Source organism: Pinus tabuliformis, chromosome 8, assembly GCF_031772625.1.
Source record: "Pinus tabuliformis cultivar Carrire ecotype Pingquan chromosome 8, CPIR1, whole genome shotgun sequence".
NCBI classification, from domain to species: domain Eukaryota; kingdom Viridiplantae; phylum Streptophyta; class Pinopsida; order Pinales; family Pinaceae; genus Pinus; species Pinus tabuliformis.
Window position 1 is genome coordinate 1,206,469,037 of NC_142294.1, and position 18,265 is coordinate 1,206,487,301.

Consider the following 18,265-nt stretch of genomic DNA (forward strand, 5'->3'; position numbering starts at 1 on the left):
CATGCTCACAAAAGCTAACAGAAGCTAAGATAAATGGCATGGAATCTAAGATAAAGGGCATGGAAGCTAAGATGGATGATTTGAAGACAAATTTGAAGAGATGCATGGCATATTTGAAGACAGATTTGAAGACAGACATGGCAGATTTGAAGACATATTTGACAAATTTTCTACAAGAAATACTTACTAATGGTGAAAAGGTTGTAAAGGAAACTCATGATGTGAACAAAAGAAATGTTAATCATGATTCCATAGACTCTAATGTTGGATCGAAGACCCACCATATTCCAAAAATCGATATGAGGAAGTTTGATGGCAAGGATCCCGCCACATGGATATTACAGATGGAGCAATTCTTCGATCTCAATAATGTGCAAAACACACAAAAGGTACGTATGAAAACTTTATATTTGGAACCAAATCAGTTTGTATGGTATCAATGGCTTTGCTCTCGTAAACAATTTATCACTTGGGCAATTTTTACGGAAGAATTGATAGCACATTATGAGGATACAAAAAGCAACACTTTTTTTAGCCAATTGATAAGTCTCAAACAAAAGGGTTCAATAATGGAGCACATTGAGGAGTTCCAAAAATTGAACATAAGGGTAAAAGATATTCCAGAGGAGCATAGGATTGATGTGTTCATAGGGTCTTTAAAGGATAATATCCAACATGATGTTCGCCTTTGGGAACCTGATTCATTAGAGAAGGCATTCAGGTTAGCAAGAAAAATGGAAAGCAAAATTATGGCAACCAGGAAGCATACCACTCACAACTATAAAGACGGAAGTGTTGTTGCCCCTAGTCTTCCACAACCTATAAGGTTGACACCACAACAATTGGAAGAAAAAAGAGCAAAAGGGCTTTGTTACAGTTGTGATAGCAAATACACTAAAGGTCATAAGTGTGCTGAGAAGAAATTATTCTACATAGATTGTGAAGAGGAAGAAGAAAAGGAGCAAGAAAGGTCAAAAGAAGAGGATATACTCCAGGAACAAAGCCTAGATGAAGAACAAATAAATCCGACCATATCTTGTAATGCATTGGCGGGAATTACCACTCCTCAAACCATCAAGATAGAAGGACAAATCAAGAAGAAAAAGGTAATAGTGTTGATTGATTCAGGAAGCACCCACAATTTTATTCATTGTAAGGTAGCAAAAGAATTGAATTGCTTCCTATATCCAGCACCAGAGTGTCAAGTGATGATTGCAAATGGAGGAACAATAAATTGCTCTGGAAAGTGCCATAATATCAAGCTATCCATGGGAGAATATGTATTGACTAGCCCAATGCTTTCCATTCCAATGGGAGGTGCTGATGTTGTACTAGGAGTCCAATGGCTACAATCCTTGGGTACAATAGCTTTTAATTTTCAAGAACTTTTCATCAAATTTTCTACGGAAGGAAAGGAAGTTGAATTAAGGGGTATTGCAGGGAAACCAGGAAAGATAATCAGCTCTAATGGTATGACAAAGCTTCTAAAAAAGGAGCAAAGAGGTGTAATTGCACAATTATGTTCGCTAGATGTTTCCACATCGGAATCATCTATTTCTCCAGATCTCCAAAAAGTCCTGGACAATCATTCCAAGGTATTTGAGACTCCCAAAGGTCTCCCACCTATGCGTGATCATGATCATGCTATTCATCTGATTCCAGGAAGTGTTCCTCCAAACATCAGGCCGTACAGATATCCCTATGTCCAAAAGAGTGAAATTGAACGTATGGTTGCAGAAATGCTAGAGGCTGGTATAATTCAACCGAGTCAAAGTTCTTTCTCTGCTCCAGTAGTATTGGTGCACAAGAAGGATGGATCATGGCGCATGTGTTCGGATTATAGGGAGCTCAACAAGCTCACTATTAAAGATAAGTTCCCCATTCCTGTCATTGATGAATTACTGGATGAATTGCATGGATCAATTTACTTCACCAAGTTGGATCTTCGTTCAGGATATCATCAAATCAGAATGAAGACTGAAGACATTCCGAAAACAACATTTAGAACTCATGAGGGTCATTATGAATTTTTGGTCATGCCTTTTGGCCTTACCAATGCACCTTCAACATTTCAAGGTTTGATGAATTCAATTTTCAAACCATTCCTTAGAAAATTTGTGTTAGTATTTTTTGATGATATACTAATCTACAGTAAGTCTCATGTTGAACATGTTGACAGGGTGCTACAACTATTGGAGGAGAAACACTTATATGAAAAAAGATCCAAATGTTTCTTTGGAGTCCAGGAGGTGGAATATTTGGGTCATATTGTATCTCATGAAGGAGTTAAGGTAGACCCTAGCAAAATTAAAGCCATTAAGGAATGGAAAATCCCCACATCCATAAAGCATCTGCGAGGATTTCTGGGTTGACAGGGTATTATCGCAAGTTTGTTAAGAATTATGGGAGAATAGCAGCACCTCTAACAACATTATTGAAGAAAGATGCATTTTCATGGACTCCGGAAGCAACAAAGGCCTTTGAACATCTTAAAGAGGCAATGTGCCAAGCACCAGTCTTAGCTACACGGACTTCACAAAAACCTTTATTGTGGAATGTGATGCTTCAGGAAATGGAATTGGTGCTGTTCTAATGCAAGATGAAAGACCCATTGCTTTTGAAAGTCGTCCAATCAAGGGAAAGTTTTTAAGCAAAGCTATTTATGAGAAGGAAATGTTGGCAATACTCCATGCACTTAAGAAATGGCGACCCTACCTAATGGGAAGACACTTCAAGGTAAAAACGGATCATGATAGCCTTAAATACTTTTTAGAACAAAGATTATCCTCTGAAGAGCAACAAAAGTGGGTCACAAAGATGTTGGGTTATGACTTTGAAATCATCTACAAAAAAGGGAAGCAAAATGTGGTGGCAGATGCACTCTCAAGAAAGGATGAGGATGTGGAAGCATTGTTGTGCGCCATTTCTATTATCCAACCAGATTGGATAAACGAAGCAAGGGAGGAATGGAAGAATGACGAAGAAGTGTGGGCACTTATTCGAAAGTTACAACAAGATTCCAGTACGTCTGATACATTTAGCTGGCAAAATGATTCGTTATGGTACAAAGATCGCTTATACCTCTGTAAGAATTCCCAGCTAAAACAAAAGATTCTTATGGAATTGCACACTTCTCCCTTAGGAGGGCACTCAGGATTTTTAAAAACTTACCACAGGGTTAAGAAGGAATTTTTTTGGGATGGCCTTAAATCAGATATTCAAAAGTTTGTGGCGGAATGTTTGGTTTGCCAACAAAATAAAGTTGAAACAATTAAGACACCGGGTCTATTACAACCTTTATCCATTCCAAGCCAACGTTGGGAGGAGGTTTCAATGGATTTTATCACAGGTTTACCCAAGTCTGAGGGAAAGAGTGTCATCATGGTGGTAGTTGACAGACTTACCAAGTATGCACACTTTTGTGCATTATCACATCCATTTAAAGCCAGTACAGTTTCTACTGCATTTATGGAAACAATTCAAAAGCTACATGGAAACCCAAAGATTATTGTAAGTGACAGAGATCCCATTTTCACTGGAAATTTTTGGACAGAATTATTTTCTTGTCTTGGTACTCAGTTAGCTCATAGCTCATCTTATCATCCTCAATCTGATGGGCAAACTGAGATAGTAAACAAATGTTTGGAAGGATATCTTCGTTGCTTTGTATCTGATAAACAGACACAATGGGTCAAATGGTTGCCTCTGGCTGAATGGTGGTATAACACTTCCTTCCATACAGCAACAAAAATGACCCCATTTATGGCACTTTATGGGTATCAACCACCATCCATCACATCATATTTAAGAGAAAATTCTAAGGTTCAGGCAGTGGAACATCACATCGAACATCAACAACAAGTCCTCCAACTCTTAAAGGATAACCTCGTGTTGGCACAGAATAGAATGAAACAACAGGCAGATCAACATCGCAGTGAAAGAAGTTTTGATGTAGGTGATTGGGTATTCCTACGGCTACAACCATATAAGCAAATGTCCCTCAAGCAAGCTAAGAAGGATAATAAATTATCACCAAAGTATTATGGTCCGTACAAGGTGTTGCAAAAGATTGGTACTATGGCATACAAATTGGAGCTTCCTGCAGCTTCTCGATTGCACCCAGTTTTCCATGTTTCATGTTTAAAGAAGGTTATAGGTGACAAGCTCCCAGTTCAAACAATATTGCCAGAACTTGATGAGGAAGGAAAAATTATATTGGAACCGGAAGCAGTCACAGAAACAAGAACTCGACAGCTACGAAATCGATCAATTTCAGAGTATCTTATCAAGTGGAAGAACTTATCCGCTGAAGATTCCACATGGGAGGATGAGAATTTTATGCAGAAGTATCCAGAACTACTCAAGCGTTGAGGACAACACTTTTTTGAAGGAGAGGGGCATGTTGGGTCCCTATAATACTAGTGATTACCCCATTACTATTGTAGTTATACCCCTTATTAATATTGTTGTGCCCCTATTGCCCCCATATTGTTATTACTGTGCCCCATAGAATCCCTCTATTGTTATTTTTGTGGCTTTATATTATTATTGTTAGGTCGGCTGGATTATATTGTGACTCCTTAGACTCCTATATATAGAAAGGAGGTTTTTTCATTTGAATCATCCAAGAATTGTTCATTTATGTAATGTAAAGGAGGTTTCCCCCTCAAAGAGGCTGAATTCTAAGGCGTTGATCTATTTTTTCTATCTTTTCTTGAGCTGGTTTCATAACACGATACCACTTCGTGTAACGATATTAACACTAGGCTCATCTTCGCGAGGCTCCGACCTCATCATTTGGATGTTCTATGTAGGTTGTTGGGCCTGAGTCTTATTTTCTTGCATCTTTGTGATAAGTATCGAAGAAACTTCTATGACATGGCCAAAATGCCTACAATAGTGACAGGAAGGGTGTGTCGGATTCTGGCAGTCATGCGCGAAATGACCCTTCTCCACAGTGGTAACAGATGATCTGACTGCAACCCCTTCCAGCTCCTCCTCCTTGCCCTCTTCCCCGGCCTTGAAATCCTCCATGCACCACAATTGTGCTCTGATCTTGAGGCCGATTTTCTACCTGCGTACTATAAGTAGGGGTCCTTTCCATCATCAATTCACAGCTCTGGTAATTGTTCTCATCATGTCCTACCAATTTGCAGAAAGTGCAAAACAAATGTTGCAGGGTCTGGACAAATTCTTGCAGAAGATGAGAGTTATCCGTCGTGTGTTTCCTAGAAATTTGATAAATAGCACACCGTAATGCTACTCCCGTACTCAGACCAACGGTGTTTTCTATCTTCAGGGGGACAAGGCCTCCCCCTATAAGATAATTCTGATAGACCGGACAATGGTCCTTATCATGACCATGGCCCTTGCATTTCAAGCACCAGACTTCTGCACGAACCTCCAGCTGGACTTCCTTTCCTTTCTTGATACTCTGCAACTCCATGTGTAATATATCCAACTGTGATTGAGTCTATTGCACCCCTATATTCGTATCATACATAGGTGAAGCCTCCAACCTCATGGAAATATCCAAGGCTTCAACTTGCGTTCCTATTTTTTGTTTAGACAGTGGCAATCTCAGATGAGGCAATAGCGAAGCAATGTACCAGTCTCTATGTTGATCATCTGTGATCTTCATATTAGCCTACTGAATTAGACACTTCAATCTTTGATCGAAGTCCCACGCAAATTCATTTACCCTCTACTAGATATTTTTAAACTTTTTCACTTACTAGGCTTGCGATTTAGGTTTCTTCAACTCATTGTTCAACTCTTGTTGTGTTTCCAGCATAGTCGCATTGGGTTTACCCGAACAAAACTTGATATACCAGCTCAACGCTCTGTCCTGTAGTGTCATAATTAGCTGCTCTTTCTTCATGTCATCGTCTATAATCTATTGTGCCTTCCACACAACATCTGTGACAAAACAGAATTGTTCAGGTTCTTCAATCCCCAAACCCTTGAACACAGACATCTTCATCGTGTTCACCATGTTGAGTGATGGAAGTGGAGGTGGAGGTGGAGGTTTCGGTGTAAGTGTGTGAGGCGGAGGTGATGGTGGAGGTGGAGTGGATGGATTCGATATCCCTGCAATATTCTATCTTACTGCCTACAGCGCACCTAACAGTGTCCTCAAAACACTACTTTCTTCATCACTATTAGACGCTTCTAACAAATGATTGTATTCAACACCTGAATCTAGGTCTCTTCTGAATGTTTTCCCACTCCGCGTAGCTCCCGTCAGATCTCTTCTAAACATTAATTTAGTAGCATAACTTTTTTTTTCACACAATAACATTTTAATCCATGTCTTCAAGGATTTCAGATACTTACCTCTTGGCCCCTTGAAAAACCTGTGCTCTGCTTCGCTATAACTAGTGGACGTATTGATCATGAATTTGGTAATGAATCCTCCCAGAATACTATCGATCCAGTAATCGACAACCCACACGATTTTGTTTTCTGAAGCCTCTAAGCGCTTCACCAGTTCTGGGGTCCACACAATAGGGTTGTCCAACTTCCACGTGCCCTGACTATCTGCCAATTTTGACAACCACTGGTGTAATTTGCACGGAAAAGAACATAAGAAAATTTTGTGCTTTTCGGTGTACATATATCTATTCAACCGCTCTTGTTTGGAGAAACATGGATTCATGTTTTCTTGAGCATGAATTCATGCAACTTCCGATATATCCACTTCTTAATTTCTTTCTTAGTTGGGAACCATTTATTTGACATCACACATTCCTCAAATAGATCCCAGTCCCAACAATGGAACCATTTTTTGGCTTGAGGGGTCCTAACCTAGTTTCAGAGTTAGTTGTGCCAATAAAAAAAACCCTAATTGTCAACCCTTTCGGTAACAACCCGTGTAGCGCAGGTTGCAGTCACACTTGAAGTAGTATTGGGGGATGACAGTTCTAGGTTTTTGCATCTAGAGGTCAGTGTGATGGATTCCTGCGGCTTCTAGGGATTTTTTTAGTCTTCGCGAAACCTAACCTTTAAAATATAAATAATTGTTGTAACTCGTAGAAACATAATCTAAGCCTTTGCAAAATGCTTTAAACATTCATAATAGTAGGTACATAAGCAGATCTACTACTTTTGCACATCAATTAAGCATTACTTTATATAAATTCAGAATAACAGAGTGAATATACAGAAATTGCATAAGTGAATATAGATGCACAAATACACAATTATAGCTTCAAAATAGTCTTTATTAATATAATCTTTCCTATTACATACTCTTCTTGCCTGTGCACATAGCTGTAGGGGCCAGCGCACTCAACCTGCAGAATTACCAAGGTCTTCACGCACACAGCAGTAGGAGCCTTCCCCTTCGCCTAAGTACAAGAAACATACTTTCCTTAGCTCACTTACTCATACAGTGATCTTCTATTATGGAATGACCTCCTAGACTCGCTACGACTCTTCTATATATATCCTTCGCTTTTATAATACCATGGTCCGCGGACCATGGGCGGGTCATAAAACTCCCTATCTTCTAGAAAATTAAGGGACTAAAGCCCCTTTTGACTCCTATGACCTTCGCGCTCCGCTCCCTCAAAACGCGGAGACTTTACAAGTATACCAAAACTTATTACAAAACTTTACCACACAAGACCCTATCCCAACACCATGGAATTAATTGCAGGCCTTGTCGTGTCGCCCAAGAGCTCAACACATTGTTAATCTATAAGATAGGTGGTTTCAAGGAAAAGAAGAGGTATCTCTTGTTGGCCACACCATTGTGATTATTCATGAAATGACAGAAGGCGTTGTTGCATTCCCCCAATAGCGTGTTACTACAATAGTGGCATGTAAGATCCAGAAGACATCATTTGCCAGAATACACCATTGAACAAGATTCGACACTTAGTCCCTTTAATTTGTCACACTAGTGGTCCAAGTTCAATGGTAGCAATGAACAACTTCCAAAAATTGCAAGAAGATCTATTCAATTATTGCACACATTGTTAATCACACACAATAAAATCCAACATTGTATCAACCTTTATATTACCATTACACTGCAAGCTACCAACAAAATTCTCCATTCGACACAAGTGACCACACTTGCTCTCCATTTTATTATGAAGGAGTGCAACATGTTGGAGAGTACCCACTAATTTTTAGCTAATATACATAGTTATTCGATCTCACACTTTCTAACCTTACACCAGCTACTGATGACACGTTTTATTGGAGGAGATCCCAGTGAGATAATGCATTTTTTTTCTCCCTACAATACTCATTAGCATTAACATGAAATCAAAATGAAATAAATATACACATTAATCAAATAGAAATGCAATGATTTAGTGGGGCAACTAATCAATTTCTTATCTTATGCCAAGGTGTACATTTGTCAACCCCTAGTAGCCCTGGTCCGCAGTCGCTCTCTCACCATAGCTCATTGTTAAGGTGAACAATGTCTATGGGTTATTACAAGGAAGCCCATAGGTCCATGTTTCAGCAACAATTCGTTATTATTAAACTTTTTTTTTTTTTCCATAGAAGGAAATGCTTTATAGATATTTTTTAGGAGTGATTGCATTGAACCTAGACACTTTTCTAACTATATTTGTTATGGTCCTTTCAACCTTATCCTCAAAAAGTGATCAACTTTTACTATGTTTACAATTACCCATTCACATTGTTGCTTCAGTTCCCTTTTCTACTACAATCAGAGAACTAGTAGCCTTCTAGTTCACCCTATCAAGTCATTTGGAGTGTTGTTAGGCCTAATAAAGTTGTCACTGAATATATGGAGGGCATTAAAGATAAAAAACTTGGTTTTTCTTGAAGCTTCCATAGAACAATTTCTAAATATTAACTTGCAAGATGTTGTTCTTCCCTAATGAACCCAAGGGGTGACATTTTGAGCTATAATAGTTAGAAGGTATTGGGGTGCCTTCGCTTTGAATCTCATGATTTTATGAGGGTGGACCCCTGGTCGGGTCACAAGCAAGGATTTCATGAGGGGCACACATCAAGGTAGATTCCTTGATCCTCAACACCATGAGTTCCAAAATAGAGGGTGACACAAGAGATGATAGTGGTCTCCATCACCATGCCCATATTCCCCTCTTAATCCATGAATTCTTGAAGCATAAGTGACATGGCACCATTGGAACTTCAAGAGGAATTTATTGAAGGGGACGAACAAATTGGAACCCTTGACATCAAGAAAAGTTGGAAGGTAAATGATGGTTCATGCTCATGCATTTATAAGAATTTAAACACACAATATAAATAAGAATGTATCGAGGAAAAATAAATTAGAAGTTAAAATATTTGGGAAAGGGAGAATTGGTGTAGATATAAGAGCCTAATCAAATAAATAATCTTACCGACCATCCTCATACTTGGAAAAAACTTTAAAAAATTAATGACTCCTAAGTATCTAAATTATCCTGATAGCAAGGGAAAAAGGAGACATAAAGTCAAAATAGAAACACTAATCCAATGAAAATTTACTCTCATTATGAAAAGGTAGTGGTGCATGAAATTAGAGAATATTAATTTAAAATTTGAGAAGATGAATTTCATGAGAAAACCCCCATGTGGAAAAAGAATAACACAAAAATCTCCAATTAAGATTTCATCTTGAGAAAAATTAGGAGGTAGTTGGGGACAAGAAACTAAAACCTACTTGTTGACTTAAGTGAATGGAAAAAAATGCGGAGTCTAAATTGGGATCAAGGGACAACTAGGAGAAGAAATAGGGAAACATGTGTGGGTGAGGGAAAGTAGAATTTTAATAAAAAATTAAGACAATAATTCCATGATAGATTTGGTGGCAGTATGACACATGGATAGATGAATAATAAATATATTGGAATAAATAAAATACATATTTTTCATGGCATGCAAGTGTTACTATTTAAACTCTCTATAAAAAAAGGAGCGAGTTAAGATAAAGGGTCTTTTGAGCACCCTACTATTGGATGAATATCCTAATGAAAGTTTTTATTTTGAGTGACTATTGATATATGTGCTGAGTTTTGTGAAAGTGGAGGTCATGTGAGTTGGAACCCCTTGAGCTTGAGGGCCTTCCTCCACTTACTAGTGCATTCATCTTCCATACAACCCCATCACAACTCAGGGGTCCACAGGGAAGAATAGTACACATGAAAAAGGTTGGGAGGTAAACTACTGAGTCAATGAAGTTTAGTGAGTTCGTGGGATTTCAAAAAATTTCCTAGGACTACATCAAAAGAGCACGAGAAATAAACACATTAGAGTTCAAAATATAAATTCTTTGGTGAACGGTAATAATTTTTTATTAAATTGACCACTAATGATGTATCTTCCTATCACTGATGTAACGAATTATATGTAACCTTTTGGTTCATTTTTAACCATTAATTTATGTAATAATTATATTATGAATTTTATTACTTAATGTTTGTATTTTATGATTTCAATTATATATACAAATATGTATAATTTCTTGAGAAAAATAATTAGGAAAAAAATGGGATTACTTAAATGAGTTCATACAAAAGAATCCATTTAAGATGGATTGATTATTTTTTGATGTGAAAATATTGTTCAAATATTAAATGATCACTTTTTTTTTTTTTTTTTTGTGTCTTAAGCCTTATATAATTCATATAGTTACAAAAATATAGATAATTTTATTAGAATCAATAATCTTATCCCGTGCCTTAATGAAAATTTTAAGGGAAAGAAAATGTAACATACCTATATGTATTACCATTGATGTAATATAAACATTTGTATTCTAATAGTAATTATATAGGTCAATATTATCCTAACAATGTAATAATGACACCATGGTAAATAGGTCAATATTATCCTAACAATGTAATAATGACACCATGATATTTTACAAAGGACATAATTTACTTACCCCTATTTGTGTTTATATACACTACAATGTAATGTTTCATCACCCACCCACAAAGAGAGAAATACTTTGATGAAATGATTATGATGGACTTACATGTGTAAATAAATATTATTTCACATGGATATATGGGATTTATATATACATTCGTGATAATTCCATGAAGTGAACCTTTAGGTTTAATTTAGATTCTAATATATTGAATTTCCAATGCATTATTTATTAATAATTTGGTGAGCCCATAGTGAGTAAGGGATGTTATTATTCTTCTTTGTACATGGAAAACTATTTTTTTAATGGATAACATTGCAGTAAGAAGTATGGATCTTCAAAGGATTTTAATTTGATTAGTTTGGTGAATAATTGTTTTTCTAGTTATGAGGGTTCAAGTTTCTGAAGACATGTTGTAATTGGATCTTTTGAGGCATTTATGAAATAATTGTACCAGATGTAATAGTGGCAGCTTATATTTCTAAGTTTGAAGTTACCAATTTTCCAGTAATTCTCAATCTGTTTAAAATAAAAAGAAGAAAGAAGTATGGGATGATAAGAACTTCTTTAGGTCTAAGATATGAATAATAATGTAGTTAAAACAATAATTTCAAGTGGTAAGAAAACACTAAATGTGTCTACCCTGGTAGGAAATGTACCTAATGATGTGACTTCATCCCATGGCGATGGTAGCATGTTTAATTTTTTACCCCATAAATAATGTCTTCCATTGTTTAAAAAATAATAAGAAATTTTTGTTTTTCCTTTTGGGATTATAGACTATCATATTTTCCTCACTAATTATCCAATTGGTAAGCCCACGACCTTGGATTGAGTTTCCTCATTTACCTTGATTTCTAAACTTTAACTGTGGATATACAACCTTGGTATTTTTCTTTTGTGATATCTACATTAAAATTTTGGCCGAATTCTATTGAAACTTCATTATTAAATTCCTGGAGTCTATTATATGACTCCGACTATTTAAATTCATAGAAAATTCTTAGAAATTCAAGGCCACTATTCTATAATTATAAGTTTATAGGCTCCCTTCCATTCAATCTACCCTTTATTACTCTAAATTCTAATTTTCTTTACTACTCTAAATTCTAATTTTCAAATAGATTTTGTTTATTTCTGTATTCAAGCTTCTGTGATTCATAATGAATTAAACAAAGTCTTTCGATACAAATCACATAAATCATGACCATACTACTCAACTCTAGCCATAAGTTATGTCTAATAAAATTTGATAGATATTCAAATACATTCAAATGTTTAAATTGAAATATAATCATAATAAGAGATAATTATAGAATATATTATATCAATCCTATACTACTTCTTTAATAATTATAAATATATTGTATACATTTTAGACATGACATGATTCCCTCCATCATTATAAATTACCCCATATCAATCCAACTTTTCAATAGTAACACTCAATATTTTATATTGATATGGAAACACAATAACTTATATTTTGACATTACTACTAATTAGCATAATAATTTTGTACTCTTCCCCAAATTTGAAAATTTAAATGTTTAAACATGAACGTGTGAAAGAAATAAATTTGAAAATTTAAATGTTTAAACATCAACGTTTCAAAGAAATAAGATAGTTAGGAAGTAAGACATTTAATTTTTTTTATATAATATCTCTTGAATATATATATATATATAAACTAAAAATATATATACATATACATGATAAAACTAAAGGTTTAGATATACATAATCCACCATCATATTTGAAGATTCGTGATATGTGTTAGTTGCTTGAACACTGCCATTTGAATAATCCTTCAACTATTTTCTTGACTCCCTAAGTCTAAGATTTCCATGATAGTGGAGTCTTTTTGTTATGACTATGCAGTGTTTATAGTTTTAAAATTCAACAACAAAGGTGTAGTACGAAGAACTTAATAACAAACACGTAGAATGAAGAAACAAACACGTAGAATGAAGAATTCAACAAGGGAGCCACTTTCGTCGCTGTAGTCCCTGCCGGGGTTGAAGGTTCGTGATATGTGTTAATTGCTTGAACACTACGATTCGAATAATCCTTTAACTATTTTCTTGACTCCCACGTCTAAGATTTCCATGATAGTGGAGTCTTTTTGTTAGGACTAAGCAGTTTTTATAGTTTTAAAATTCAACAACAAACATGTAGAATGAAGAACTCAATAACAAACATGTAGAATGAAGAATTCAACAAGGGAGACACTGAACAAGGGAGCCACTGTCATAGCGGTAGTCCCTGCTGGGGTTGAGAAACTCGTGTAATTGCCCATACGCCCAATTGTATTCGTTAATCTATAGATGAAAAATAATTTCATATGCAGTCTCTTCTACACTGTCAGCGCCGCTTATGGATTTTATGGTCCCGAATATAATCAAGCTTGAAAATCCTCATCACTAATGCTGACAGCTATTGCCAGGGTTTGAAGACAAGGACAAGTCTACGTGCAGAGGGGCAATCAGGGCATCCAGTAGGCTGTCTGATTGGACAATTCAACCGTCAGATAAATATTGCCCTGTCCTATTTGCGGCTTTTGTCCCTGTTCTGTTCTATTTGCGGCTTTTGTCCCTGTTCTGCAATTTCATGTAAGAATAGTATTTCAAGCGCCAAACCCTATGTGTTAACCAGCAATGCAACCGGATTTCAAACAGGGAAAAAGGAAAACAGCAAAATGAGCATGTTGCCCATATGTGTAGATGGGCTAACCTGTGCCGAGGAAATAAAAACCTATCCCCCAGTTACCTTTGAGAGGCTCGAAGAATGGATGAGAGATTCAGTAATCGAGGTACGCCAGTAACCATAAATCAAATCTAATATTTTGTACCTTTTGGAAGTATTTGCCGCAATATTCTTGATTCTTATTAGGTTTTTCCTTTCTCATGCAATTGTATTGATGTGTCTTTATTTGCGGTTAGAATCTGATGAAATTTGATTAATTGGTTTTCAAATTCTCTGGCAGAAGTTAGGAAGATCATCTTTTTGTATATGTCCCCCTGGTGAAATTCTGACTTTTGCTCTTTGTTTTATTGCCTGGTCGAGCAGATTGTCAAGCATATTCAGGAAGCCCCCTTTCTGCACTATGTATTTGACAGAAAATCTCCTTCAGCAAGTTTGAAGAAACAAAGGGATTATGCGGATATGTTTGGAAAGGTCGACAGTTGGGCTAAGATCAGAAATTCTGTGAGAGATATATCTCCTGATGTGGTCACATACAAAGTAGTAATAAATCACCACGTTGTACGCTGTAGGCCCACAAATTTACCATTTGTCTAACTCTTTGGGCCCCCCACCCTACAACTTGTCTCTCATGCCATAGCTCAAACTACAAGATGGACAACACAGCAAAGCGATAGCTCAAACTGCAAGATGGACAGCACAACAAAGCAATAGCTCAACTGCAAGATGGCTTGACGAACTCACCCGAGAGCTGGTCGAAACCGAGGGCTGGGAGAAATCAACCGAAGTTGGTTGAACCCGAGGCTGGTATAAGAAAAGAACAAGGGATTGCTTCTCGCTTGCTGGGATAATTCGGGCTGGTCAAAAGAAATCGCTTTTTGCTCTGCCCCTAAGACAATTCTCTGTACCGTGTGAGATCTGGAACCCGGCCCTGCCATTTCTTATCTATCTATAGACACACATTCCCGTCCCGGTTCTGGGTTCAGGGTGAGAAGGTTGAATAAACCACCACACTGTAATTGTGGTGAGGATCTTTATTTATAATTAAAGAGAGATAATTACATACTAATTTCATATCAATTAGCAGAGAAATTTACATAATTTACTCCTAGAATTAAGGGACAGTGCTGTCATGAATGTCAGGCCTTAATTTCTGTATGGCAGGCCTTTGATGATGGCAAATTATCCTCAACACCCCCCCGCAAGCTGAGCGTCGGATTGGAATGAACGTGAAGCTTGGATCGGAAAAATTCAAAAAGGGGTCGAGGAACACTTTTTGTGAAGATGTCAGCAACCTGTAGATGAGAGGGCACATATTGCGTGTGAAGTTTGCCAGCGACAACAAGTTCGCGAAGAAAATGATAGTCTAATGCAACATGCTTGGCTCGCTTGTGAGAAACTGGATTGGAGCTCAAAAAAATAGCACTCTTGTTGTCGCATAAGAGAAGAGGCCGTTGTGGAATGAGAACCTGGAGGTCACGAAGGAGATGCGTAAGCCAAATAAGTTCGGCAGCAGTGTTTGCAAGAGCACGATATTCAGATTCACAACTGGAACGAGATACAGTAGGTTGCTTCTTAGCACTCCAAGAGACCAAATTGTCACCAAGATAAATAGAGTAGCCAGAGGTAGAGCGACGAGTGTCTGGACAACCTGCCCAGTCAGCATCAGAGTAAGCAACTAGAGCACCAGGAGTAGCAGATGAGCGAAAAGTAAGGCCAAAATGGAGGGTGCCCTTGACATAGCGAAGAATACGCTTAACAACAAGAAAGTGATCTTCAGTTGGAGCATGCAAAAATTGACTAACAGAGTTGACAGCATGAGCAATGTCTGGGCGCGTGATGGTCAAGTATTGTAGTGCTCCAACAAGAGACCTGTAAAGAGTGAGATCAGAAAATAGAGGGCCATCAGCAGACAAGTGTTGGGAGACAACCATGGGAGTATGGACAGGTTTACTGTCAAGTAACTGAGCGCGAGTAAGAATATCCCGTGCATATTTCAGCTGACTGAGAAAGAGACCATCTGCAGTTGGCGAAGCTTCAAGGCCAAGAAAGTAACTGAGAGGACCCAAATCTTTAGTGGCGAACACAGAATTGAGTTTACAAATAAAGTTGTCAAGAAGAGAGGTGTTGTTGCCAGTAACAATAATGTCATCAACATAAAGAAGCAAATAGATAATGTCAGATTGCTTATGAAAGACAAATAGAGAAGGGTCAGCGCGGCTGCAATAGAAACCAAGTTGAATAAGAAAAGAGCTGAAGCGCTGGAACCAGGCACGAGGAGCTTGCTTGAGACCATAGAGAGCTTTCTTTAACAGACAGACATGATTAGGAAAGCGAGGATCAATGTACCCAGGCGGCTGTTCCATATAAACATTTTCAGTGAGAGTGCCATTGAGGAACGCATTCTTGACGTCAAGTTGACGAATAGGCCACTTGTTGGTAATAGCAAGAGAAAGCACAACACAGATAGTAGTGGCCTTGATAACAGGACTAAAGGTGTCGGTGTAATCAAGACCAGGTACCTGGGTATATCCTTTGGCAACAAGGCAAGCTTTGAATCGCTCAATGGATCCATTAGGAAGGTATTTGGTCCGGAACACCCATTTGGAGCCCACAATATTGGTGTTTGCAGGTCAAGGAACCAAAATCCAGGTGCGATTATTGTGCAGAGCGTGAACTTCTTCAAGATTCTTAGCAGCAGATTTGAATCCTTTAGGTTCAATGGAGGCAAGAAGAGCAGAAAGAAGTCCAGATGAGCCCAAGACACCAAGGTTTGCTGGATGACGAGTTTTGAAAATACCAGCTTTAGCTCGTGTGATCATAGGGTGAGAGCCTAGCGAAATTGTTGGCGCAGGAACATGAGGAGCGGTCCGTGCCTCAGTGGGAGGTGGACTAGAAGCTGGTGCTGATGAAGAGGGACCTGCAAAGGAATCAGTAGCCTGCAAGGGTTCTTCCACTGGATCAGTACAGATAGCACATGGGTTAAATCCGGATTGAGTAATATGTGGAGAATGTGGTGCAGGGGATGACGGAGGAGGGTCAGTATGTAAAATACGAGGTTCCAGAAAGTGGGAAAATTGTAGAGAAGAAAGGGGCTGAGCATGAGAGGTATCGATGAAAGGGAAATGATTTTCATCAAATTGAGCGTGTCGGGTGATATAGAGCCGAGAGGTGACGGGGTCAAGGCAACGAAACCCTTTATAAGAGGGACTGTAACCCAAAAAAATGCAGGGAATGCTGCGTGGGGAAAATTTGTTAGGCATATAAGCACGTAAACAAGGATAAACACGACAACCAAAGGGATGGAAATTTTCATAATTTGGAGAAGAACCATATAAAAGTTCAAACGGTGACTTACCTCCAAGAAGCGGTGTTGGCAACCGATTGATGATGTAAGCTGCAGTGCTAAAAGCGTCAACCCAGAAGCGAGGAGAAAGGTGAGAGTGAAAAAGAAGGGCTAGGCCAGTCTCGGTTACGTGGCGGTGTTTGCGTTCAGCACGACCATTTTGGGCGGGTGTATAGGGACAGGAAAGCTGATGGTGAATGCCGGTTGTACGAAGATGAGTTTGAAAGCTAGTGCTAGTGAATTCACCTCCGCCATCACTTTGAAAAATTTTAATGCGAGCAGAATATTGAGTTTCCACAAATTTTTGAAATTGAGTGAAAACATTATAAAAGTCAGATTTGAATTTTAAAGGATAAAGCCAAGTGAATCGTGAATAATCATCAATGAAAATAACATAATAGACAAACCCCAAATTGGATTTGACGGGGGAAGGGCCCCATAAGTCGCAATGAATAAGATCTAATACATGAGACGACCTATGTTCATTACGTGAATAAGGCAAGCGATGATTTTTCGCAAGTTGACAGGTACTGCACAATGTGGGAGAGGGCGATGAAGACGTAAGATAAAGATGTCCTTGTTTATTTAAATGCGAAATAACAGAGTGATTTACATGTCCAAGGCGAGCATGCCATAAATCATAGGAAGCATGTAAAGATTTATTTTTAAGGACAGAAAAGAAAGCAGAGTTGCTACGCTCCAGCACATATAGGCCGCCATCTCTCTTACCGGTTGCTACCACCTTTCCCGTTTGAAGATTCTGAATAGAGAAACGATTATTAGTAAAAGTAACAGATAAGGGAAAATCAGAGGTTAATTTACTAATTGAGAGAAGATTTTTGGTGAGATGGGGAACAACCAAGACATCTAATAAATGAATATTTGGAGCAGGAGAGAGGGTACCAGTATGTGTGATGGGTAAGGAGGCACTGTTTCCCACAATTACAGAATCCTTACCATTGTACTGAGTGGACTGGTCCAAGTGAGATGGGTCATTAGACATATGGGCTGAAGCTCCAGTGTCCAAGAACCAATCAGAGACCGCTGCATCATTGAGAGAACAGGAACTGGTGAAGGCTTCGGCAAGATGAGCAGTTGACTCACTGCGAACATACCTCTGATTGCAGCGACCAGCATAATGGCCATCAAGGCGGCAGATTTGGCAGCGGGGAGGGCGACGTCCTGGACCAGAGGAATGACGACCATGATTTGCAGAGTTACCACGACCACGATTTGCAGGGGTTTGGCCACGGAAGTTGCGGAAGGAGCTGCGCTGGGTTGACCGTTCAGGACCACGACTGGCAGCTGTGAACGCGGCAGCAGGAGGAGCAGTGGGCTCGAGT